The 26274-nt window shown below is 44.7% G+C and overlaps 1 protein-coding gene and 1 long non-coding RNA gene across 2 annotated transcripts in view; one reads left to right on the top strand and one right to left on the bottom strand.

Annotated features, from left to right (window-relative positions):
• Nucleotides 1–9122, top strand: part of LOC142567263 (uncharacterized) — a 33161-nt gene extending 24039 nt beyond the window's left edge. Inside the window, exon 3 of the long non-coding RNA XR_012825183.1 lies at nucleotides 7455–9122. This is a non-coding gene — a long non-coding RNA (uncharacterized LOC142567263). The remainder of the gene's footprint in view (nucleotides 1–7454) is intronic.
• LOC142567368 (uncharacterized) overlaps nucleotides 1–26274 on the bottom strand; it is a 996706-nt gene that overhangs the window by 295136 nt on the left and 675296 nt on the right. The gene's annotated exons all lie outside the window — the stretch shown is intronic.

The raw sequence follows: 26274 nt of genomic DNA, 5'->3' as shown, positions 1-26274 counted from the left end.
TTTACAGATTGACAATTAAATAAAGGTAGTAGCAATTAACAAAAGAATTCTTCAAGTTGGGAGTTAATCTCATCGTAATTTGCTCTGTTGTAATTGTGAATTTGTTTTCTTATTGTGCCACACAAGGGCTTCCTGATGCTAACAGCTAGTTGAATGAGGCTATGATCACTAAAGCCGCTCATATTTTAAATGGAAATTATTGGGTCAGGAGCGTTTGTGAAAACTAAGACCAAGATATTGGAGGCGCGTGTAGACGCCTTCATTATTTGGAAGAGGTTTATAACTATTTGGAATGTGTATTTGGTTGACAGTTCTTCACTCATCACGGTAACTTAGTGGCTATGGCATTCTGCTGCCGAGCTAATAGTCCGTGTTCAGTACCAGCCGAGGGGGCCGCATTTCGGTGTATACTTAGATTTAGGTACAAGTCTTAGGATTCCAGGCAGTCGTAAATTCTCTGTTTTTCCTACTACGGCATGCTTCATAAGCAGGTTGTTCTCTTGGGACGTAAGACCCAAGAAAACTTTTTTTTTAAAAATTGATGTTGCTTCAACTACTTTAGTTTTATTCACATTACGGTGATAGACGATGTAGCGCATATAAGGAATGCAGCAGACTTCAGCTATTCTCTTTGCTCTGAACTTGTTTACTGCAGCAGCAGCATTCTCCCGCAGTGAGGACCACCATCTGAATTATTTTCTGTTGTCTGCTTGTTCCTCAAACAATTTGGTTCATCCCTAATGGAAACTGGACAAGAAAACATTGATCATATGTAGCTTGCTTTCTAACGAGGAGGGTGGGGTCATATAAAAACTTCTTAATTTAATATAAGAACTGGAACAATAGAAATGGGCATTACAATATTTTAAACAGTAATATAATTAGGTGATACTACAGAAAGAATAGTGTGTATTAGGTAAAGAAGTTTTTACTTCTTATTTGTGATGTATGCATTCCTTTTTGCATGATATTGTAATGCATGTTGCGTATGTCGAGCTACACACTTGGACAGACTTTACCATTCTCGCACTCTCTCTGTCTAAGGGAGCTATATTTATTCAAGTAAAGCACACAGCTTTATGAAACCTTTCGTTTGTAGTTGTTTGGCAAAAGACATGCAATCGTTTTTTCTGGAGATGGGTCTACATTTTACTATTTGAATATATTTGGTTCGGATAATCTTGGCACGTCATGCTTATGTTCATTTGTTTTCTGTGAAACAGTCACATCACTTTGTTTTCATTTTTAATTAGGACAGCGTTTAGTACCTGTCAATGTGGCAGCAGCATGGCATTTGAAAGGACCATCAAACTTGGTCTCTTTAAACAACTTTTAAATCCAGTTTTTTTAAACCAATATTTACTCTCCAGGTAAAGAGGCAGTTACTGCATATAAGGCTGCATACTTTTTAGGCTTGTGGACTCGCTTTTATACGTTTGTGCTTAGTGATTAATCAACATTGAGGCAAAAACTTCTACTCACAGGGATGCCACAAGCAAAATATTGCAGTGCCATAGATAAGCATTACACTTACTTTTACGTTACTTTCCCCCGTCAACTTACGTTACCATTGCTCAAATACAGTAAAAGGAACGAGTTGACCTGGCTCTTCAGTGAATTCTCTTTATAGCATTTCACACAATCTTTATCCTTGCAAACGATTGCTTTTCAAGGTTTTTCGCGGCCATCTTTTCTTGTTTCCTTGTTAGGACACCACCAGCAACATCGAAAAAAAAATCAGGCAGGCTGTATCAGAGACGCAGCCGCAATGGTGTACATGACATGTCATGTGCATGCTACTGAGGGTGTGTGCGCACTAGCATACAGAAATGACGTAACCAAATTCACAACTGACATTTATTCATGCATTACATAGCTTACCTGTGCTGAACTTATCATACAACTACAGTTGAAACCGTGTACAACAATATTCAAGTGCCAAGGAAATCCCATTGTTAAACCGATAATTGCCATAACCAGGTAGCTAAATAAAGCATAGGAGATAAACATTTTAATCAGACAAAAAGAAGTACAATCAAACCCACTTATAGCATTATTGACTTTAACACTACTAAGATGTCACACTGAGCACCCCGTGAACTTTTGTGTGTTTTTTACTGGGTGTTCTCACAGAAATTAGAATATCCGGGAAAAGAAAAAAAAGATACGAGCCGCTTTGCCATGCCCTCTGTGCATGCACCCCGCACAGCACGCCTTCATTGTCCCTTAAAGGGACTGACAACCAATATTCACGGCAGTATTTTTGCTAGTACAGTGCAATGCTTACCGCTCAGAGTGTCTAATCATGAAGCGGTAACGCAGAAAACGCCGTGGAACATTTTTCATCAGAATTTTTCGATCTGCAGTGAGGATGTAGTCGTTCACTGGAAACATGCAGAAAACGGTGATAGGCAAGCATGATAGTGATTATACGTTTACATTAGTGGGAGGCAGATGAGAAGTGTGGCCATGCTGTAACAAAGTATGATTTTGTTTATCAAGTCGATGTTCCTGCGTTTCATGTTTTCCGAATTGGTAAATGATTTCTGCGATAATAGCTATGTGTTTTCGTGGTTTCTTTCCCAACTGCTTTGGTATTTAAACACTCAAAATGAAACCAATTGGATTCAAAACGAAAAGACGCCTTTACACGTGATATGAAGTGGAGCATGTTGCCGTAGCGATGCGTGCGTTTTTGATTTCCAATAATGCTTGAATGTCTAATAATATAGCTACGGCGCTTTTAAGCAGCAGTTATGATGTACTTTATAACCGTCGACTTACGTATAGAAATCTCATAGAATACATCCGAAGTACCAAGATTTCACCACGAGGTCTCACCACTTGCTGGTTCTTCAGGCTTTCATTGCCAATTTAAAATTGTAATTCCTACTTAAATCGCGAACAGCATGCTGGATTCTATCACTATAAATCATGGTCATTTCACTTCTATCAACGTCTCACTATACATTCTGGCCAGTTGTCGCTCCCTTCCACAAACCCCCTTCCACCGACATTGGCAAGGGTATTAAAGGGGACGAGCATGTAAGGCCGCTGATGCCCTGTGAAGGTATGCTGTACAAAGTGAGCGGCATAATGGCGAGTGTGACAAAGGTGCATGAGTGCATTTTATTGCAATAGCAATTGCGCGGACAGTCTAGGTGCATTTCCACCGTCGGAGTCACCGTCGCCGTGATGTTCCGTATGAAGTCTAAAGGCGGAACCGCATGGCACGATTTCAGGCGCGATGGACGCGAGGATAGTGGGACGTGCGCGTCATTTTGACGCATGCCCAGGATGATCCGTCACGAAATCGCGCCGCCGCGTGCTGCTGCTCGGAGTAGAAAAAAACGTGTCGCGCGGTGCGTCCACCAATCAGAGTTCAGGTAAGTCACGTGGTATTTGGTCACGTGGTATTTTGGTTTTCGGGTTTGCCACCAGATGGCCCTGTTCTCTGCGCATCTCGACAGAACGTCTTCGGCGCAATTTTTTTTGTCTAGGCGTAACTGGCGCGTGCGCCAAAGAAAACTCGTGCTACCGTGACTTCGTTCGCGCATCGTGTTGGTTCGCGCATCGTGCTCACCTAAAATGAACAAAGCAACCTTCAACAAGGCCCTAATAACTAAAGTGGAGAGGCGTCACGTCTCATCACTAATGCTGGCAAGACAATTTGAAATAATTTTACCAGTGTATGGTACTTGCTCTCTTGGTTTTTTCTCAACCATGCAGGCCGCACACGCATAGACCTCCTGACCCGCATTTGTTCTTGCTACTGTATCAGCATTCCCGTTAATAGCAGCAATCGCCTCTTCTGCTCGGTAGTAAGCGGCCGATACTCCATCTTCTATGTGAATTTTACAAGAAGTTGTAAACAAGCAGCAGCCTCTCAGCATGCGGAAGGTACATAGTCGCAGTTTCGCACACAATTTTGCTGCTTGAAATTAAGCTTGATAAATACACTTCAGACAAAAATTTCGCTGTCTAATTACACTAAGATTATCTTTATTGTAGTGTTCTGTAAGTTTAAGGGCATATTATATATGCGGTAACGGAGACAATTCATGTCGTTGGGAGTTATGTTGTCTGGCGACCCGGAAAACGCAACGGGAAAGCGCCGCTGCCTTTTTTCGTGCGTGTGCTCGCGCGTCGGCGGCAACGTGGGCGTTCGCCGCGCCTCACGTTTTTCGCACGCGGAAAACGCGCCATGCGGTTCCAGCTGGCGACAACATCGTCGCCGCGCGCCGTATGCCGTATGTGCGAGTGAAACCGTGCGATGGTGAGCCGACGATGGCGGCTGAATCTCGGGCGCGCAGAGGAGGAAAGCGGGGATGAAGCGCGCCTTCTGCCGTAGCGCGCAAGGCACCAGGCGAGGGTAGTTAGGGTGGGGGGGTGTTCTGCTCCAGCGGCGGTGAGTTTGGCGCGGCCGCGCGGGCCCTATCTTGAAAGCGATCCGCGATGGGGACTGAGTGCGCGGAGTGCTGTTAGCTTCGTGTGCTCCGTGTTTTCGCCGCTTAGTTGGTATGAAAGCAAGAGGTAGCACGGAGGTCGATTCGTTCGCTGCTGGTGCCGCGCTTCCTCAGTGCAGCGTTTTCACAGCGAGTTTCCGCGGTCACCGAGTGAGATGTGTTCATGTTTGCTTGTGCGAGTGTGACACCATGCTTGTTAATTTAGTTAACGAAAGTATACAAGTTTATACGGCCGATAAGACTACTATCCTTACACTATCCTGCAAATTTAAGAAAATAACGTGGTGAGCAAGGAAATCGGAAAAAGTATACGCCACATAAATGCAAAGTTCGGGCTTTTTACTAGTGTAAAGTACACTTACACGCCTTCTTAGTGTACGCTGAAAAATATCATCGTGCTGTTTTTTTGCAAGATCTTTGTTAGTAATCGTTTTATCGTTTAGTTCCTTTCATACTTCATAAGCCCAGATCATTATTTTTCCTGCTCCTATAAATTTCACTTTCGCCAGCGCTGGCACAGACGGAGTAAAGTTAATAAATTATGGCGTTGATGCTCTAAAACCACTTTCTGATTATGAGGCTTGCTGTAATGGGGGACTCCGGAATAATTTTGACCACCTGGGTTTCCTTAAAGTGCACCTAAATCTAACTACACGGGTGTGTTTGCATTTCGCCCCCCTCGAAATGCGACCACCACGGCCGGGATCTGATCCCGCGACCTCGTGCTTAGCAGCACAACAGTATAGCCACTGAGCCACCACGGCTGGTGAATCTAATGGTGCCTTGAGCTGGCCGCTCGAAGGCTCCGCTTCGGGGCAGCCAGATCTGGAGCCGCTCTCCATCCGAGCCAGAGCGTAAAGCGACCGCAACGGATCCATGGGCAGCTTTCGCAATTACGCCACTGCAGCACAGATACCGTGAGCTTTAGCACCAACGTAGATTAACGTTGCCTAGCACAGACCCGATAAAAATGACGACTTCGGCTTTCGCCGCGCAACAAACGGAAATTTGCGGGCGTCACGTAATCGGAGCTCGGCAAGATCTCGGAGCCACGCCGACGAGGGTTGGAGGGGCTTCGAGCGCTCCGGTCGAATTTTATTGCGCAGAAGGAACCAACCAAACACTCCTGGAGCGCTCCGTTTCAACCACGCGAACACCCGCCGCGTGTCAGAGTGTCTGTAGCGCTCGATAGGGACCAGCCGAAGATACCATAACTCTTTAGTGGGCGAACTTTGGCCAACATTGCTGGGCAACAAACAGGTGTACACGTGCCAACCTGTAAACTTCACAATTCGCGAAAATCTCGCACATAGGAGAAATCAGGCGAGAGGGAGCGGAGATAGCACGCACTTTGCTCTGAGCGCACACCTTTTGTTGGACACACACACTTTATTAACTATGACTGATGGGTAGTAAATCTGGAACACCACAGACTGACAGATCAGTGACTTCATTGATTTCAGTGACCAGTGGCTCCTTAGAGATCAGTGACTTCGTCAGCAACTTTGCTGCTGCCGATTTATCCTGCTTGTAATGAAAGAAAAAAAAAACAAAGAAAGAAAAAACACCCTTCTGAAAAGAAACTTGCTCGAAGCAGGTACCTCCGGTGCATGGATTCTTGCGCTGCCATGAGAACTCAGCGCATTGTGCCATCACAATATTTTTTTTTTTTTTGCAATCTCGCCCCGCGCCGTGTTTCAACAGATTTAAAACATTTTTGCGAACAGAATTTATTTTCCGCAAAACTTGACATTCTCGTTAAATTGTAGAACGATCCTAGATTCGTAACGATTACGAAAAATTCAGGAGAGATGGCCGCTGTGAAGAGAAGACGTAGAAAAGCGAACAAACACCGGCGCTTTCCTGCTTTTAGGTCGCTTGTTTTCTGGCGCTTTGTTCTCGACATGAATGTGTATACCGGCCTCTTTTACACTGATAACTCATCGGTCACCTGAAACTTGTTGTCACTTAAGTCTGTTCCGGCCAATCTTTAGAAAACACAGCGGAAGGGCATGTTTCGAGGACATGCAACGCGGCCGTAACAACGGCATGGCCGTCGAGCAGCGTGAAGGGGCATCGCGCATAACCGTTCATGGGCGTCAGAAGTTCGTTCCGTACGGTTTCTTCTTCACAGCGAGAATTGTGCGTGCTCGTTATGTCTTAAAGAGTCACTTTACCCTTCATACAATATCTCGAGTAGCATGCGTGGGCCTTTGCTATCATCTCCACTTCGACTACAGCCTCTTCATGTAAAGCTGCTAGGCTTAAAGTTGGCAGTCCCCCGGCACCGTGTGTAGCTGTCGCAGGTTTCTACAGAATCGCAAAGAGAGGCGTCCGAGATATCGTGACTAAATTGGTGTATGAAGTCTTGCAATGGCATGCAAGTCCAATCGCAAGGACGCTCTGAAATGCGGTCACCATCAATGGACACGTCATCTGTGCTAGAACTCTTCGCATTCCATAACGACTGCTCGTTAGCTTGCTGTAGAAAGAGAAATGTAGAAATTAATCGTCTAATTCAATTTTACTGATTACAGTCAAACAGTATATGAAAGTAAATAAATAAATAAAGCATCATTGGTGATGAAGATTTTCACTTTCTCTAAGCACGTCCGACCAGACCGGCAAGGTGTGGGGGCCGCGGTGAAACAGATGTTCTGTCTGTCTTGCCCCCTTTGGATGCGTGTCAGCTTCACCGTTTTCTTCAGCAGGAAAACAGTGCAACACACAGGACACGAGGAAGTGACAAACGAGTGAGAACACTTAGGTTGGTCAGTCTCTTCATCGTGTCGTGTCCATTGTGCTGCTTTCCGCTGAAGTAATTACGAGCCAGCCGGACGCTTCATTTTTCTTTTTAACCACATTCTTTTTTCTTCCCCATCAAAATTTACCCAGCAGTGGAATATTGCATTGCTATCGCGATCAGTTGTATTGAAAAAATATATATATTCAAATTCCTGAAATTTGTATTGTTATTGTTTCTTGCAGGAAATCGGCACCAGCGAAGGCGGACGGACGCCTCTACGCAACGAGGAGACGCCTCTGCTCAACTGCGTCGTCATAGCGGCATTCACGCTGCGGCTGTTCGTCCTACAGCGGAGCTGAGGGCTGTGAAAATCATGCACATGACCAACAACGCACGCTATATATTCACTCGTACCGTGCAGAAAATGGCACGACGTGGCTGCTCTCCATAATTGCAATGCCTGTACAGGGAGGGACCCGGTGAGAGCAAAATGTATATTGAGAACCAATTCTCACTCGGCATGGAGCTGGCCACTCCAAGGGTTCTTCCAACACGACTCTTGCTTCAAATGAGGGTAAAAAAAAAAAACGCGAATTTCATCTATGATGTGATATATGACATCAGCGTTGTCTGTCTTATGCGCGATGTATTTTGGAGGACTGCCGAAAGTTCTTATAGGGCGCTCAAAATAAAAACGCGATTTTTTGAAAGAAACCGGACAAATGAGAACGGCGGACGTTGGAAAACAGACTACGGTCCTAATTTTTTCCCTAATTATTTATATACACTAATTAACCGCAACTAGCGCATTTATATGGATTCAGAGAATGTAAAGTTAATGGTAATTGACGAAGTGATCTGCTATCAATTTTCAAATCGCGCGAGAAGTCCTTCTTCTAGGTCCTGCAGCAGAAGAAACTTTCTTACTTTTTTCGCTGGGAAACTGAAACTGGGCGCTTGAGGAGAAACCACGTGTACAAACCGTACCACGCAATGCGAACCATCTTTATTGTTTCGATGTGGTGATTACGGTTCATGAAGTGTCCTTGGCTTCACTGGGACGTTGGCACTGCAGAATATCGGCAAAGGCCCATCACTGGCACCGCTAATGTAATTCTTTCCTTAGTGCTGGAAATGTGCTCATTTTCGGTGATCTGATGTTTTAACGTTTCATTTCAAAACGTAGTAGTCGCAACATATGTGACACATAAAATCACAGCCTGTTCACTGGTGCTTTGAATGGATGTAAAGCAACAATACCTAACCCGCCGTGGTTGCTCAGTGGCTATGGTGTTGGGCTGCTGAGCACGAGGTCGCGGGATCGAATCCCGGCCACGGCGGCCGCATTTCGATGGGGGCGAAATGCGAAAACACCCGTGTGCTAAGATTTAGGCGCACGTTAAAGAACCCCAGGTGGTCAAAATTTCCGGAGTCCTCCACTACGGCGTGCCTCATAATCAGAAAGTGGTTTTGGCACGTAAAACCCCAAATATTAAAAAAAAAAGCAACAATACCTCGATTTGGGCGTGTTGGTTTATCTTGACGGTGTTCAGGAAACGCGCTAAAGACGACAGGACGGGCGCTGAATTTCTAACTATAGCGTTTATTTAAACGATCGTCCATTTTATGCAGTGCGCACCAGGTACCTCGTGCACGCATCATCATACAAAAGATTGCGTGCGGCAGAGCCACGGTAGCGTTCCGCCTTCCACTGCTGGCATGGGCGCTAAGTCAATCAGTTCACACATAAGATTCTATGGTCAATTCGTTCTCGTGTCTAGATAGATATTTCTTTCGAGGTACCTAGACACGTGAAAGCATTGACTGTACAATCTTATGTATGAGCTGATTGAGTTATACGATCTTTTGTATGATGATGCGTGCATGTTGTACCTGATGCGCAGAGCATAAAAAGGATGATCGTTTTAAATAAACGCTACTTCGAAGTTCAGTGCCCGTCCTGTCGTATGTGTTCCTCTCATCTTCGTCTTTAGCGCGTTTTGTGAACACTGTCACGATGTAAAGCAGTAATAACTGTGGAGGCAGTTTTTGAGAATGTTTGCGTCAAACTTGAAAGAAACACCTCTGGAACATCACCGAAAACAAGAAGTACTGAGAGTAAAAGAAAATTCACAAATATATACAATATATGCGCCTCACTCCTAACGCTCAGTTTTTGAAGTCAGACCACGCAAGAAAAAATATTATGCAAATTTCTTGGCGTCAATATTAGCCACAGCGATGTTCATTCTATGCGGGAAAGGAGTAGCTTCGTAAATGTGAAAACGGGTAAGTTCATATTTTACAGGGAACATTTGTTTTTGTAATTGCAGCAGGCACCTGGCTCGCTTTGAGTGCATCTTTTAGGCTCACGAAGCAAGGGTTGTCGGGTCAGGGAGTATGCAGAAGCCTCCTCATACTTAATTAGTTGATTATTGCGCTCGATCATCTTTTCTGCTCAAGCAAGCTAGTCTAGTGCGCGTTCAACTAGCGCTGGAGCCTCTATTTGCTTTCTTCAGTTCCTGCGCAGTACTGTACAGTAATGTCGAGTGTTGAACAATATTGTACAGTAATGAATAAGGGCACTCGCACAAACGGTGTTCAAAATGCGAGAGAATTAATACAGTTCTGGTCAAACCTTGGCCAAAGGTCGGTCTGAAATCGACTGCGTGCTTTTGTGCGTGTCAAAACACCACACAACGGGAACGATTGCTCTTAATAATTTCTATATATGGTGTCAAAATACTGATAGAAAAAAGCAAACCACGATGGGAAAAGTAAAGTTCCACTTGATATCAGTTGAATAATATTATCAAAGCATGTTCTTGTGTGAGTGAAATCCCCGCACGACGGGAAGAATGGCTTTTAATAATTTGACGTATACAGGGGGGTTCTGCGGAAACCCGCAAGGTGGAGAGAAGTAATGAATAAAGGGAAAATCAGGCATCCACTCGTTCGTAGCAATTGCAACAAGGGAAACCCATGCGGGTTTCTCGAAAGAAAAGCCTCAGAGTTGAAGAAAAATTCGTCCTTCCGGGACTCGAACCCGGGACCACCGCCTTTCCGGGGCAGCCGCTCTACCATCTGAGCTAACCAGGCGGCTAGCAGATGGCAGGGCGAAGTCAAATTTGTCGACAACACTTGGCTTTGCTTCGTTGTTTCAGACATCGTTAAAACAGCTTAGACGTCGTATCGGAATATTGGACAACCCGACAGAAGCTTCTAAGCGCAATTTTTTTTGTCGTTTGATTGAGGAAGTGCTAGGAGCACTGCAGGCTAGTTTCGACGACAGCTCCATTCAAGGTTTTATTTTTTCAGACTCCCCAATATGACAAAAATTGTCAAATCTGACCAAAGCTTAAGTTGAATCGTCATTTCACACGGCGCGTATCGTTTCTAGTAGAACCATTCCAAGAGACATGTTTAAGAACGTGTAGGAAAACTGTGGATCAGATTGATCGATCGCTATAGGCCTGGTAAGGAAAGAGTTAAACGGTTACAAATCTCACGAACATCACCTTTTCAGGGGTGGCAGGAACACACCAGAATAATAAGAAAAAGAAAAGCACGCATACCACGCGCCGCCAGGTAAAATTCTAGACAAGCGTGACAAAGCAGTTACAGCGCTAAGCATCGTTTTTGGCGCATCGATGACATTTGAGGGAAGTGCCCACCACGAACCGTAATCACCGCGACTACAGTGTACTAATAAACAGTAAAACGACGAAATAAGAAAGACGGTTTGGCCCACGTGACGCAGCCTGGGAAACGTGAGAGGACGTCCACAACTGACGTTTCCTCTGCACGTGGTTTCTTGCACTCCTTGAGGGCCCAGTTTGTTTCCCAGCGAAAAAGAAACTTTCTCCTGCTGCACGGCCTATAGATAAGGACTTCTCGCGTGATTTCAAAATTATCAGTTTACGTCAGCAGTTACAACTATTGCATTGTCAACAGCTACGTATCTAGGCTAATGAAATAGTGCAGGTACGGTATTTGACTATATAGTAAAAAAATTAGAACACCTAACGTGTTTTTCTGATGTCCGCCGTTCCCGATAATTTGTTTTCTAACAAATAATATTTATTTATTTATTCATCTATTTTTCTTATATAACTACTCTCAATGCAATTGCGGCGTTACAGAGAGGAGTGACGTTCAATATGTTCACGTGTTCATGTTCACAATGGGAGTCTTGAATGACGCATGCTCAGAGTTGCTGGCGATGGAAGCAGGGAGGTGATTCCATTTTTACCTTGAGCTCTCTAGTTTCAAGAATGTTGGGCAGTCTTTGCAAAAGACACGCAGTATTGATTCACAACACATTGTACACCCTACTGTGAAGAAATATAGGCCAGCCGCCCACTGTAGAAACGCCCATGTCGCGCACTGGCGGCAACTGCCGGCTATCCTTTCTTTTTCCATCTGTACATTTAATATACAGGTTGCCCCGACAATCATGCACCAAGATTTAAACATGAGCTAATGCCACGTGGACGGACAGAACCAAGGTAATGTTATTTGCCGTCACTTGGACATACTCAGATTATTTTTTGCATTCCGTCTAACTACATAATTACTCTTAATTAATCAACTTCCAAAATATGATAATTAGATTAAAAGTGTCAGTCAGAAAAAATGTAGAGCAACATGAAAATTCCCGATACAGCTTTATGTTGAGCAATAGGTGCTACATAAAAGTGTTCTTCCAAGCGTGAACGAAGCCATATGCCTCGAGCAGCCACTCGTGCGGCAATTTTGCGTGCATTCGCGGGCTTCTTTCATGCTCGGCAGAATGCATTTATGTAGCAAGTATGGAGTAACAGAAAGCTGTATTGGGAGTTGTTTTTGTTGCTCTGCAATTTTCTCATTGACACATTTAATCTAATTACAGTATTTCAGAAGTTCATTAATTAAGAATAATTATATAATTAGGCGCAATGCAAGAATTAATGTGGGTATCTCCAAGCGAAGGCAAACGACATTCCCTTGGTTCCGTCCAGCTACGTGGCATTTGTCTATTTTTAAATCTTGGCGCAGGATAGGTTGGACACCGGGTATACTACGTCATGCAGTGCAAGTACTGCGAATACTGTAGAAAGTCTTGCGCACACTAAACGAAGACAACAAGAAAAGGACACAAAGACGGAGCTGGTCTTTGCGTCCTCTTCTTTTTGTCTTCGTTTAGTACGCGTAAAACTTTCGACAATGAAGGCAAACCAACTAGCCCGCCTCTCAGTCTAACAAGAATGAGAGGCGGTATATTTGGTTTGAATACTGTAGTATTGGCTGAATACTGTAGTATTTGCGCAGCACGGTACGTGGGTAGTACAGTTGTCCCTCGACAGTGGTTACGCATAGTACATATTAAGCCGCATTTTCATAACGATAAAGAATTAGTAGGTCGTTCAGAGCTAAGAAATAAACACCCTTTTGCCTTGTTATGCCTATCACTGCGCGCGCGCGTGCGTGCGTGCGTGCGTGTGTGTGTGTGTGTGTGTGTGTTTGTGTGTGTGTGTGTGTGTGTGTGTGTGTGTGTGTGTGTGTGTGTGTGTGTGTGTGTGTGTGTGTGTGTGTGTGTGTGTGTGTGTGTGCGTGCGTGCGTGTGAGTGTGTGTGCGTGCGCGCGTGCGTCGTCGAAAGCGGGAGCGGGGGGCTTCGTTGCGCGCAATAAAGCTTCGTTTTATGATATGCTGTTGTTTATTGAAAGCAAGGGTACTGACCTTCGCCACAAAGCTGACTCCTCAGTTTTCTTTGTGTGTGTGTGTTAACACAATGTCTTCCTTGGCGAGCCTGGATATAGCGATGTCTCAATATGTGGGCCTGCTGCGAAGGCAGTGCAGACACGGACGCAAGGGTCCGTGTCTGCGCGCCTAACTTTTTTCAATGTCCTACGCTCTTCCTGCTCCCCTCACGCTGCGGGTGACGCCATAAAGTGCCATGCGATGTGACTCCGCCCCAGCAGGTAGACAGAGGGGCGCTATGCCGCGATCGCGAAGGGGAACTTTCAGTACATAGGGGGGAGGGGGGGGGAATCATGGAATGAGACACAGAGAGAAATATTATTGATAGGAAACATAATGTCGTCGACATGAGCTAGTGCGTTGTGGTTAGCTACGCTGCACTAGTTACTGTACGTATATGTTACCTATGCAGTAACTCTAGGATGAGAGAGGAGGACCGATATTCTTTCACAAGTGTCCCGGCAGTTACGGTGTCCTGTTTATCGGCGAGGTCGCGACGTCCGCTTTCCGATCGGAGACGCCGGACGTTGTCGCTCCAGCCTGGCTCACAATAAAACGTATACGGTTCACAGACCCCATTCTCACCCCGAACTCGCCAAGGAAGACATTGTCTTTCATCGACATCAACTAGAGGTGGAATCGCCTTCAAATTTTCCTTTTTTTCTCGCGACGTGAACCAGCTAAGAAATGCAGCAGTGAGCCACATAATTTCTGCAGCGCAAGCCTATAGACAAGGAATTTCGATGCGGCGCGGGAACTTAGCTCAAAGGTGGGTATGCGTTACCGGCGTACACCTCTGCGCTGTGCCGACGCTCGTGCAACGTTTGCGATGGCTCAGTGCCTGTGTGGAGAACTGCTGCTGCTGAGCACGACGTCGCGGCACTCCTGACCCCGGTGACCGCTTTCCGCATACTGTTCTTTGTGTCATTGGTGCCCATCAATAAAACCGAAGTCTGTAAACGATGCTTCCATTATTCGTTAGCCACTCCACCTAAGTACCATGGCCAGGCACGTACCCAGGATTTCTGGTCGGGGGGGGGGGGGGGGGGGAGGGGCTTCGAATAGTCCAAACGTGAATAATGCCCACCATTCGCCATAACGACGCGTAAATCCGCAAAGGAGGATTGAAATACGGTGTACCGCACAGGTACACCGCAAGCGGGATAGCCGAAAGTGGACGTGGAGGAGCCCGAACGGCGAGACTAGAAATGAAATAGACTTCATAATATGCGCTAACCCTGGCATCATACAAGATGTGGACGTGCTCGGCAAGGTGCGCTGCAGTGACCACAGGATGGTAAGAACTCGAATTAGCCTAGACCTGAGGAGGGAACGGAAGAAACGAGTACATAAGAAGCCGATCAATGAGTTAGCGGTAAGAGGGAAAATAGAGGAATTCCAGATCAAGCTACAGAACAGGTATTCGGGTTTAACTCAGGAAGAGGACCTTAGTGTTGAAGCAATAAACGACAATCTTGTGGGCATCATTAAGGAGTGTGCAATGGAAGTCGGTGGTAACTCCGTTAGGCAGGATACCAGCAAACTATCGCAGGAGACGAAAGATCTGATCAAGAAACGCCAATGTATGAAAGCATGTAACCCTACAGCAAGAATAGAACTTGTAGAACTTTCGAAGTTAATCAACAAGCGTAAGACAGCTGACATAAGGAAGTCTAATATGGATAGAATTGAACATGCTCTCAGGAACGGAGGAAGCCTAAAAACAGTGAAGAAGAAACTAGGAATTGGCAAGAATCAGATGTATGCGTTAAGAGACAAAGCCGGCAATATCATTACTAATATGGATGAGCTAGTTCAAGTGGCTGAGGAGTTCTATAGAGATTTATACAGTACCAGTGGCATCCATGACGATAATGGAAGAGAAAATAGTCTAGAGGAATTCGAAATCCCGAAGGTAACGCCGGAAGAAGTAAAGAAAGCCTTAGGAAATATGCAAAGGGGGAAGGCAGCTGGGGAGGATCAGGTAACAGCAGATTTGTTGAAGGATGGTGGACAGATTGCTCTAGAGAAACTGGCCACCCTGTATACGCAATGCCTCATGACCTCGAGCGTACCGGAATCTTGGAAGAACGCTAACATAATCCTAATCCATAAGAAAGGGGACGCCAAAGACTTGAAAAATTATAGACCGATCAGCTTACTGTCCGTTGCCTACAAAGTATTTACTAAGGTAATTGCAAATAGAATCAGGAACACCTTAGACTTCTGTCAACCAAAGGACCAGGCAGGATTCCGTAAAGGCTACTCAACAATAGACCATATTCACACTATCAATCAAGTGATAGAGAAATGTGCAGAATATAACCAACCCTTATATATAGCTTTCATTGATTACGAGAAAGCGTTTGATTCAGTCGAAACCTCAGCAGTCATGGAGGCATTACGGAATCAGGGTGTAGATGAGCCATATGTAAAAATACTGGAAGATATATATAGCGGCTCCACAGCCACCGTAGTCCTCCATAAAGCAAGCAACAAAATCCCAATAAAGAAAGGCGTCAGGCAGGGAGATACGATATCTCCAATGCTATTCACAGCGTGTTTACAGGAGGTATTCAGAGACCTGGATTGGGAAGAATTGGGGATAAAAGTTAATGGAGAATACCTTAGTAACTTGCGATTCGCTGATGATATTGCCTTGCTTAGTAACTCAGGGGACCAATTGCAATGCATGCTCACTGACCTGGAGAGGCAAAGCAGAAGAGTGGGTCTAAAAATTAATCTGCAGAAAACTAAAGTAATGCTTAACAGTCTCGGGAGAGAACAGCAATTTACAATAGGCAGCGAGGCACTGGAAGTCGTAAGGGAATACATCTACTTAGGGCAGGTAGTGACGGCGGATCCGGATCATGAGACGGAAATAATCAGAAGAATAAGAATGGGCTGGGGTGCGTTTGGCAGGCATTCCCAAATCATGAACAGCAGGTTGCCATTATCCCTCAAGAGAAAAGTATATAATAGCTGTGTCTTACCAGTACTCACCTACGGGGCAGAAACCTGGAGGCTTACTAAAAGGGTTCTACTCAAATTGAGGACGACACAACGAGCTATGGAAAGAAGAATGATAGGTGTAACGTTAAGGGATAAGAAATGAGCAGATTGGGTGAGGGAACAAACGCGAGTTAATGACATCTTAGTTGAAATCAAGAAAAAGAAATGGGCATGGGTAGGACATGTAATGAGGAGGGAAGATAACCGATGGTCATTAAGGATTACGGACCGGATCCCAAGGGAAGGGAAGCGTAGCAGGGGGCGGCAGAAAGTTAGGTGGGCGGATGAGATTAAGAAGTTTGCAGGGACGGCATGGCCACAATTAGTACATGACCGGGGTTGTTGGAGAAGTATGGGAGAGGCCTTTGCCCTGCAGTGGGCGTAACCAGGCTGATTATGATGATGATGATGATGTACCGCACAGGTACGCCCCCCTCCCCCTATGAGATACACCTCTCCTTGGCAAACAAGGAACCACATCAAACGGCCGCGCGCATGAAAGAAGCGCAGGAAGAACACTGACAAGAACAAGTAAACAAGCGAAAGTGTAAAATAAAGATTTCTAGTAGCGTTTCCTGAAATAGCTCTGGAAGAATTACGTATACATATACATATTTCCGGAAAAATCACAGTTCTTTTGGATCCCTCGTTTACTGCTCTACTAATTCAAGTGCCAAAACCGCCTCGTCCTCTTATTCGGGAAGTTGCGTAACGATGCGTGGTCACCATCCCGTACAACCGCGTAGAACACAGGACGCTGCGGTGCTATACGTACTGCGCCCACCGCGGAAAGTTAGAAAACCCCCCACATAAGTATTGCAGAGTGGCTACATCGGACGGCTCCACTGATAACTGTAGAAGCGCCATTCAAAAAACACGGAATTATTCTCCACTTCCGGCCGCGTTTCATCTTCCATTTGAAATAAAAAAATTTTGATCCATAAATATTTTCACAAACAACGGTTAAAGTTCTTAATTTTAGCTTTTCCTTCCTGTTTGGCTATTGCCTTGAGACGCGTATACGGAGCTTCGTATGACAGCCAGAAAGCACAGAAACTAAACGGCTGCTGAAACTAAAAGGAAGCCGATCTAAAAAAAAGATATATTCAAACAAAAGTTAATGAACATTGCCGTCAGAACAATCGAGACTTATGACTCAGGTTGGTACACGCGTACGAACGCATCCCTTGCCTTTCTACAACTAAAGACAACCAACGATGCAACGAATTATTATTTCTCATACGTTCAGGCTCAGCCCTGGGGTGCACGTAACACAACATTCACGCGAAAGTTCTTTGTAGTTGTATTCGTGTTGCAGCTGGAATTAAGGTAAATGAAGGCAGAATTGCAATAGCAGAAGCCGCATCTACTAGCCGACGAGGCCTCTGCCAGCACACGCAATGATTATGCAATGAAAAGCCGTCTTTGCGAAAGTATTTGGCACTGCAGACGGGTGAAGCAAAAAGTCGGCCCGGCTGGGCAGCTGTCATTACGATCTGAGCAATCGAAGTTCGTCGCAGACTGCGTTAGCACGTCACCGTGGTTCTCATGGAAGCAAGAGGAGCCCCACTGAGCACACAGCGCGGTAAGCTCGCAAAGAACACACTGCAAATTATGACACGAGTAAATGTAGTCTAGTCGCATCCATCGCACCATTCTGTTCAATGAGGAGCTTGATTGTGTTCCGCCACAAGTAAAGGCCACTCTCTCTGCATATTTCCACTAGGAATCCTACATACTCACCAAATCATTAAAGTCATTAAAGATTAAACGTTTCCGAAAGCGCCGTTTGCAAACCCCGTATAAGTAACCGAAACATTTATGCCAGTTCTTAGCGCTACCGCTACGTAAACAAAACTGATGCAGTGTCACCCAAGTCATCCTTTATTGGTCTGGACAAAACACTGCAGCGTCATCCGTGTAAGCAAGAATATGGACTTCAGAACAGTGTGCGCAAACTGTGCGCGAACAGAAATGCGCAAACTGTGCTACGTATTTAGGCGCTTGGCCACATTCAAGGGGGCAGTAAAAGAACGAAAAAAGACTGGCGATATCCCCGACACACTTCTGCGTCCTCGAAGGCTACTAAATGCTCGTCAAGCAACAAATTCGCGAAAAGGCGCCCGTGATGATAGTGGCGTCTGCTACGTCGTCTGCTACAGCGTCACATGATGCATATCTTGAATAAGAGAAAGAACGTTTGGTAACACGCACAGGTACATAACTTGCTTTCTAAATATTTTAGCCAACGCTTTATTGCTCAAATCACTGAGTTGGTTGTGAAAATCTAAGGTGACATGACAGCAGATAAACGTCATACGTGGCTTGGATTTCAGTTTGACAGGAACATATAGACACTTTCGTAAAAGCGAACAGACACACTATCGTTGTTATAACTTCTTGGCCAAATTATCGAGGATGAATAGTTTGTCGGACTGGCTGTTTTTCAATTCGTATGTTGTATTATAAGTGAGAAACTGCGGCCAGTGAGGGTGTTGTCAAAACTGGCCGTTTATTAGTAATGATCAAGTTTTGCTACAGGTTTGTATCTTATTATTGCATAGAAATGTTTCCTTTTTGTTTTCAGAAAGAATTAAAGAGCAGATATGTCGCAACTTGTTCAAAATTTTACCAATAATACCAGACTTTTACAAAATTACATGGTTGCCTTACTTTTGTGCTCACTGACATTGTAATTGTCCACAACTTCTACTCTTAATAATTTCAAACTAATTAGCATTGTTTAACAAGTGATAATAAAATACAACTGTTATAAATTCTTTTGTTTTAATTTTAATTTGCCCAATGTAGCCAGGGTTTTGCAGTTACACATGGTGCAGGTTGCTTGACTTTTATGCTTTTAAATGCAAGTTATAAATTTTGTTTTCAATATTATTTTGTACAAATAACATACTTTTGTGACCTCAATATTTCTATTTACTTACCTTTGTTTACTTTTTTTAACGCAATGACATTGCCAGTTGCAATATGAATCGGCTGGTCTTCAGTGAAGCTAGGTGGACGTGAAAAGGCAGCTTTTTCGCGCAGTGATTTAAGAATTACTGACGATCACGCTGTGTAAGAAAATAATTATGACGTATGTAACTAACTTAACTATAATGAATTCCTTTCACATTATAAAGGTGGCGCAGGAGTCGAACAAGGCGGCTAAGCGTTGACGAAGCCAGGAAAACAACATGAAATGTTGTTAATGTGCTTACATTTCTCTCGGCCACGACTGCTAGGACTCCTAGTTAAACGGTTGAACATTCTTCGGTTCTGCAGTCAAGTATAGGCGAAGATCGAACGTCGTTCGTGTGTGCGCAATGTTCGCAACTTCTAGTTAAACGGTTGAACATTCTTCGGTTCTGCAGTCAAGTAGAGGCGAAGATCGAACGTCGTTGGTGTGTTCGCAATGTGCGTATGACGGATCGAAAGTGACCATAGAAGGCGCCTAGGCAAAGTCCGGATCGCAGTGAATGTATATGTGCCCTCGAATCGGGGTAAGCAAACCTAGGACCGATGTTGTTTCACAAATTGCCCAGCGGCTATTTGATTCCTAATCAGCTTCGCCACCGAACAGCGCTGTTATTCGGCGAAAAATACTCGATGTACCGCGGTAAAACAAATCACCATACAGTAAAGCACAAGACCGGAAAGGGGGCAATATCACGGGGCTTAGTACGTTTTCCTTAAATATACACGTGCGCACGCACCGTCTCCGGTCACGGTACGAGCACAGAGATGTTTTAAGTGTACAGACATGCCTTCTGCCGCGAGTGTGGCTACTTTGCTTGACCCGCCTTTGCGTTGCCCGTATATGAGATCAAAACAAGGCATAGTACGCGCTCCTTAATTAATATATTACCGAAAGTGTTTGAATATTATGAGCTGCCACATTCGGAATGGCAACAGCAGTTGGCAGGAAATGAAACGCCGTCTAACGAGAAATGGTCAAAAAGATCTGGACTCAAAGCTCACGCGCATTCAATACCGCTCGATTAACGGTTGTAAACTGTGGCATCATCCGAACCTGTGACTTCTCAAAACCAATCCACTGTGGCACCTCGTATAAAGACTTAGCTTGCTGTAAATAAGGACGCTGTCTTTAATGATGTAATTTATTACTTACAAAGTTAGCACGTGCGGAGTTCTATGAGATACGTATCTCTACGGCGATACGTATCTCGACGTCGACTCTCTTGATCTTGGAAGATAACTTCGAATGCCTTTTCTTTTTGTCTAGTTAGAAAGAAGACACCACAGATATAAAAAGTAGACACACAGTTTGAGAGATTGCTTTACTATCTAACGTCAAATCACGTCGTGTCATGACTAACACGGTTTTCCACGAATCTAAAGCAAGCCGGTGTTCTGAGACCTTTATGTAATGTTGTGCGGCAATTATAGCCAAATCTTTGTCCTTACGGATTCATAAAATTATTTCCTTCGTTCTGTATTCTTCTCTTTTTTTTTTGCACTTCTGCAAGTTGCTTCTTAGTCAACGCGCATGAAGCATGAGCCCTCCCCAAACACGGCGCTGCCAAGCCACGACACTCCAATACAGGAGGCGAAACGGCTTTTGTTACATTTTGAGAACCTGCCTAACTCCATGTCATTCCCTTTTCATGCTGTAAAGCTTAATTTCATTTGCCTCATGCTAAGGATTACACGATACAAGACACACAGTGGTGGCGTTTACTACTGGCTGTCGCGTTTCGCTTGCTAAGCCCGAGGGCGCAGAATTGAATCCTGGCCGCGGAGGCCGCATTTCGACGGGGGCGAAATGCAAAAAGACCAGCGTACCGTACATTCGATGCAGGTTAAAGAAACCAAGGTGGTCAAGATTATTCCGCAGTCCCCCACTACAGTAAGCCTCATAATCGTATCGTGCCTTTGGTACATAAATCCCCAGAATTAACTTTTTTAACACGATGCAAGTATAATAGACAAATTTACAACAATAATCGATACATTTCTTATATTTATAGTTGATTAGTTGACAGAACCGTTTTCATCGCGTCAGAGCTAGCAGACTCGCATATAGTGATGTAAGAAACACCGAAGTAGAAGGCTGTGGACTACGTTACACTACATCTTATACTTTAAGGTTACATAAAACTAAGTACTGAAAGGACTGCGTTCGTATCCATTCGAATGCGGCCTTCGCGGTAGCGGGTCGAACACGCGAAATCGTGTTCAGCAGGAGTACGCCACGTCGACTGAGCTAGAGGAACTAGAACTAGTGACGCCTTTGTGTGCACCGGTGTTGCTTCTGTAGCAACTGAGTACATGGCAGAAACCATGCGCGTATATACCGAGGGGGGGGGCAAAGGGGGCACTTGCCCCCCCCCCTCTTCAGTGTCAAAAGTGGGGGGCCAAATTATGTAATTCGCACCTCCATTTGTGAAAGTAGCCACTTTTGGCGGCATGCTGTGAAGTACAAGAAAGTACAGCTGAAGCTAAATTTCCATTCTTAGTGTATATACATCTACATAGAGAGAAGTCATAAGGGAAAGTCATAAGAGAAGTCATAAGTCATGGCAAGTATCACTTCTGACTTTAACGATTTCATTTTCAGGCTGTTTCTAATTAAGAGCTACACTGTTACGTGTTTCCCGGCAGGAGGAAAAACCGCAGATATTTCGTATTTTGAAAAAAATTAAGGCCAATTTTTGGTAACGTTTATTGAAAATTTGCAGTGTGTAGGTTGTTTATGTGCTCTGCAACAGTTACTCAATAGTTGCTTTCTACCAATTTTTATGCGTTACAAATGCCATTTAGTTTTCTCCCCCGGTATCCTCGGTAAACTATGCGAGGCACGGTGCATATATTTACTTGAAGTATATGAAGCAATGTTCCGAGTGGCCAGCGAGCTATGTTTATTTTGTGTAGGTTCATTACTGCCTTGGTAGAAAATTACTCATTGAAGCGTTCCAGGGTGCCATACTGCCGCTAATCGAAATGTTTCCCAACTCCTAAACCAACAGCATGAAACACGGTTGAATTCCCGTGAAAATAAATATAATTTTAAGCGCAATGCATTGCAAAACTTTTACTTTCCCCCGTTTTTCCATGTGCTTTCGTGCATCATACGAAATTTGCAGTTTGTTTCTCCAGTGACCTCTGTGAGCTAAACAACGCCTCTTACATATATCTGGGGAAAATGAGGGACAAGGTATGGCCAATGTATACACAAAGTTCCAAATGGGTGCGTTAAATGCACATTTTCTCGCAGAATACGTATGCAAGAGGCCCATAGCATTATTAGCCTGTTTTACGAGCGGTGTAAAACTTAGACGGCTGCGCTGGCATAATTACAACTACACGTGAGGTCAAATTCTTACGAACATGAGGCGAACAATACGCCAAGTTTGTGTGCAATGGTAAATATGTTTTGATCAAATACAGCGTTAAAAAAACTGTGAGCAAGGGTTCGAAAGTATCACGGTACTGCTGTTAGGTCTCCCGATGTCCCATGAGAAGTCTGCGTTCCAGATATTTATACATTGAAAGGATAGCCAGCATTTTAAGTGCAATATGTTGCGTAGTTTTAGCGTTTCTGGCTCATTTAGAAGCGACACAAATAACGATTGAACCTTAATCTTCTTTTTCTTTTTTTTTTTTTTGCTTTTTCATGCGTGATACAATAGTTTCGTCTGGTGTCAGCACTCGACTAAATGAGGCCGCTTCGTTATGTTTGGTGACCGTAAGGGCAAATAATGGGTGATGTTCATGTGAGGTTCAAAATAGATGGGTAACTGGAGCTCGCGATAAATTACGCACGCAAGCACTCCAGAGTGTTAGAGCGTCTCTAACGAGCCGGGAAGTCCGCTGCCCTGAAGCAGGACAAAATTTACCGAAAATTGGTTGTACGCTCTGTTCTGTGCTCTCTGTGCGAAGTTAAATGCACTTGGATCAAACACCAGCCTTTGTAAAAAAAAAATCTTATTCAAGTGTTAAAGCGTGTGATATGGCCGCTATCAGCTATACTACCCAATGTCCCGACATACAGATTGGGTTCAACAGGTTTGCAAATAAAAGGGATGGGTAACAGGGTTACTGCAATGTGTGACAAAATTTTTATGTTCCTGGTCCTCTTGGAAGCAGTTCCAAATAATTACTGAGCCGTCGGTTTTCTTGCCCTATTTTTCAGGCCTCATAACATGCATGTTGCGTCTTAGTTTTAGCGATGTCCTCGGTAAACTAAACTGGACATTTTGTTCATATTTGGCGAAAATAAAGGGCGCATTATGAGCAATACGTAGGTAAACTTCAAAGACAGGGGACTAATTATGACGTTTGCAGGAAATTACGCATGCAGGCTTTAGGTAACTTTATAAATGTTTTACGAACAATGAATGAATAGAATTTATTGATAGGAAAGACAGAGAGGTCGACCTGAGCTAGTGCGCTCTAGTCTGCTACTCTGCACTGGGGAAGAGGGAAGGGGAGTGAAAGTATTGGAATGGATGATGATGATAAGAGAAGTGGTGAGTGCTTATGTACATGAGACAGTTGCCTCGCTAGAGCCGCTCGTCGAGCTTGGTGTCCTGCAGAAACTCCAACAATACTTTTGTTGCACGCATTGAAATTGCAGTGTCAGGCCATGGGCCGAGGATAGCTTCCTCCGACAGTAGTTGCCTGCCAACGCTGGCTAAGAAACTGTCTAACGTCCTTCGCTCCAGCATATATGCTGGGCAGTCGCACAGTACGTGTTGCAGTGTTTCGGGCATCTGTCAGTGTACACAATCAGGGCTGTTCGATTGGCCGATGAGGTGTGCGTAGCGACGGGTGAAAGCAACGCCGAGCCGAATCCTGTGTAGCAATGATGTTTTGCTCCGTGTAAGCTTCGGGGACAAACAGAATTTACCGTCTGGGTCAATCATATGAAGACGTCTGTGAATGTTATCAGAGTGGGCTCTGTAAGCCTTTGTAAGGTCCTGCATGAGTGCCTTGATCATGGAGTTGGTGTCAGGTCGCGAGTAGGCAATCCGTACTTCATCAGAGGAAGAGGAGGCCGATCTTGCCTCACTGTCAGCGAGTTCATTACCAAAAACACCACAATGGCTAGGCACCCATTGAAAGGTGATCACGTGGCCACTTAACTCGGCACTGTGATAAAGTTCGACGATTTCCAGCACGAGCAGATAGTATAGTCCTTTGTTTAAAAAGTATTTTAGCGCCTGTAGCGCTGATTTGGCATCGCACAATATTGTCGATTTATGGGGTGTCTGCGTTCTCATAAAACGGACAGCCTCCCGTATTCCCGCAAGTTCCGCAGCCGTAGATGTCGATTTGTGGTCTAATCGAAATCGTTGAGTAATTCCAAGTTGTGGGATGACAAATGCGGCCGTTGTGGCAGATGGCGTGACCGAACCATCGGTATATACTTGTACAGTCCCACTATATAAAGTAAATATATGGGACAGGGTGAGCTGCTTCAAGCCAATGGAGGAAACGTGAGATTTCTTCCTAATTCCGGGTATCTGAAGCCTCACTAGTGGTCTTGGCAATGTCCATGGAGGTGTCGCGGGGATGTCGGTTGCCTGGAATCTTGCAGGTACAATGCTTGCGTGACATGCAATAGCTTTAGAAAAAGCGCAGTCAAGGTTGATGCTTGGAAGCGTTGACAGTGGATGGTGTGAGTGTCTGGTTAGCAGGCGAAGATAGGTTCGCACAGGTTCACAAGACCTGTATATGTCGATAGGACAAGCCCGTGCTTCAGCTATTGTGCCCTTAGTTGACGTGCAGCGTGGCAAGCCAAGACATATCCGTAGTGCTTGAGCCTGAAGGCTCTCCAGCGTGCGTATACAAGATGAACCCAAAGAATTTATATAAATGCCTTGGGAAACTGTGAACCCAACCAATATCAAACCTAGCGGGAATTCAGTGGGGTGGGGAATAGGGAGGGAGGGAGGACATCATGGTAAATAATTAAGACGGCAACCAACTAGGCCATCTAAAACTCTTAATCATGGTAAATGCATATGGCGCGGTAACATATGTTTATGAGTTACTGGCTTTTTAAAAAATCCCCAAGAAGTGCTTCAAAGTTTTTCAAACGCAACCGTCCCACACACACAAACACACACACTTATACAGGGTGTCCCAGCTAACTTGGACCAAGATTTTGAAAAAAAACTATGCGTTCTTCAGAACAGAAATCGTGTGGATGTTGTTAGCGTTTATCTGAACTTACAGTATCATTCTTTTGCTCGTCTTTTTATAGTAATTAACCGAGATAGATTAATTAAATTTTTAAATATAGCTTGAAACGTTCAGGCGTCAATAGGAAAGTTGTGGAGTTTCAGAAATATTGCCCAACCAAGGTACTTTCAACGAGATGGACTTAGCGTGGCCGTTTTTAATCGGGAAAAACGAAAGCCCGCGGAGTTTTAAAAAATACCACGTGACAGCGCACTCTGTGCGCCCGAATGCGCCGCGATTACTGCGCTCATGAGTGATTTGTAAAAACATCGCCAGCGCCGCGCCTTCCTTTCACTTACGAGAAAGGGCGGACTTGAAGCTTTGCTAGGCCAACATGGCTAGGCCCTGACATTACCGGCAGCGGCTGGCGACGGCGCTCCAAAAAAGCGCTTCGTCAGCAACTGCTCAGGCCTGTACGTAAGAACGCGCCGTCATCAGCCGTTAATTCCGATATGACGAGAAGAGAAATTTTTTTTTTCGAACGTTCAATTCGATGCGGAATAGAAAAAATGCACACAAAACATACATCATACATGTAGAGCCTGTGCGAGAGAGAGCATCGTTTGTTAAAACGCCGCTTTTCTTCAAAGCTGTGCCAGCGGCTAGATGCATGTGAGCTCGACTGTCTATTGCTGTCGTGCCGCGCAACTGTTTCGAAGAATTTGTTTGCAGTGCCTAAAGCACGCCGTACTCAAGCGAGCAGAAGGCGAACATAGTCTTAGCCTTGGTGGGAGCGGCACAGGGCGACAAGAGGAAAGCTGTTCAGGTATATCGAAACTGGCAATGTGGGGAAGACCTAGCACGAACACAATTATGAGGAGTTACTTGACGCTGAAAGAAACAGGTAGCTTCAAGAAGGCGGGGCACAGAAAGTGGACCATCAATGAAAAGGCTGAAGAGACATTTTGGCTTTCATGACTGCAAACCCTCATTTCAGGGTGCGTGATGTGAGTGGTGAGGTCGGCATTTCAAAGTCTTCAGTGTCAAGAGTTCTTAGAAAGGCTTAAATGCATCCGTATCACCTCCAACTGCATCAAAAGCTGCAAGAAAGACTTTCAGTGGCGGCTTGATTTCTCGCATTGGAATCTTGTTAAAAGTGG

Source organism: Dermacentor variabilis, chromosome 1 (assembly GCF_050947875.1).
Source record: "Dermacentor variabilis isolate Ectoservices chromosome 1, ASM5094787v1, whole genome shotgun sequence".
Classification (NCBI taxonomy): domain Eukaryota; kingdom Metazoa; phylum Arthropoda; class Arachnida; order Ixodida; family Ixodidae; genus Dermacentor; species Dermacentor variabilis.
This window is presented reverse-complemented; position numbering and strand designations above follow the sequence as displayed.